Genomic DNA, 1,444 nt, shown 5'->3' with positions numbered 1-1,444 from the left:
ACAAACTCCTAGAGTTTTGTGCACTTTTCTCTCTATATATATGTTATAGTTTAATAAAATGTATTCCCCAGAAATATTTAATACTGTTACTAAAACAATACTTCCAGAAAGAAGTCTAAAAAATTCACGTTACCATGAAGTTATCCCTGTACCTTAGTAGAGGCCTGGGACCCTATGGCAGCCAATCAGACAAAGAATCTGGTTCACCTCCCAACACTTCTTGGTTCTCTAATGGGCTGTCCTTGCAGCACTGGGAAATGCCAAAAGGTCTGATAAAAATGTGAGGGCTGCTGTTTAACTTCTCTTTTAGCGTATTTCAAGAAATGTTTTAAACATACTAGAGTTGCTAAGACATCGGTGATGATCCTGGTGTGGGCACAATCTTGCTTTGCTTTGATCTTTTTCCTTTGCATTTGACACATTATTCCTTGAGGGATGAAGGGTAAAGGAGATGGGAGTGCAGGAGCCTCCTTTGCTCACTAGTATACAATTCCATCAGTGTTAAGGAGTTGTTGTGAAGTTCCTTAGGTTTGTTAATGGTATTGTGCTTATTTTTTTTTAATTGTTATCTTTTGGAGCATGTACTGAAATATTTACAGATAAAATGATGTAATATCTATGATTTTTTTCAAAATAATCCAGTGGAATTATGTAGAAGAAATAAGGTTAGTCATAATTTAATAATTGTTGAAACTGGGAGATGGGCATTAATCGCTTTGCTTTTTTATATGCCTGAAATTTCCCATAATGAAAAGCTTAAAAGAAAATTGATAACACAGTTACAATCTTGCCACTACTGTGCTGGCGGGCTATAGGTAGCTGTAATGCTGATCGTTTGTGAGGCTGGCAATGAGCACTCGTCCCTTACCCCTGTGTAGTGCTTGGCCATTTACAGCACCTCATGTTCACTACTCCATTCCACCTGCCCAGCTCCCTCCTTGAAACCTGAGCTCAGAAGAGGGCATGCTGAATTCTTAAAGCAGGACATATTTGGGTCACAAAAGAAGGCTTTGCTCTGTACATTTTGGCCACTGTGGCAGGAGGAGCATACAAGGAAGCCTAGCCAGCTATGCTGTGTCAGGCTGGCGTTCCCGCAAGCCCAGGAGCAGCTTGGGATGTTGGGAGCCACTGAAGCTGCATTTCTGACACGTGTTAATGAGCTTTGCTCAGGGATGTAAACAGAGTCAGCCCTTCAAACTAAATTCTGGTGGAATTTAACAACCTTTGCTTAACCATCTCCCTAGACTGCTTCTGGGTGGACACAGAGTGTCAATCTAAAAGGGGGCATTTCCCACCTCTGACAGCTTTCCAACACCAGTTTTTAAAAAGCTGCCAACTACACCCAGCCTGAGTGTGGGTATTTGCATTTGACACATTGTTCCTGTTAGAGGAAAGCAAATGTGTTTTCTGAATACCCAATTTCAAGCTTCTTGACTGCCTCCAT

Source organism: Eubalaena glacialis, chromosome 2 (genome assembly GCF_028564815.1).
Source record: "Eubalaena glacialis isolate mEubGla1 chromosome 2, mEubGla1.1.hap2.+ XY, whole genome shotgun sequence".
In the NCBI taxonomy this organism is placed as follows: domain Eukaryota; kingdom Metazoa; phylum Chordata; class Mammalia; order Artiodactyla; family Balaenidae; genus Eubalaena; species Eubalaena glacialis.
The sequence above is the reverse complement of the archived record's forward strand: the minus strand, read 5'-3'. Positions refer to the sequence as shown.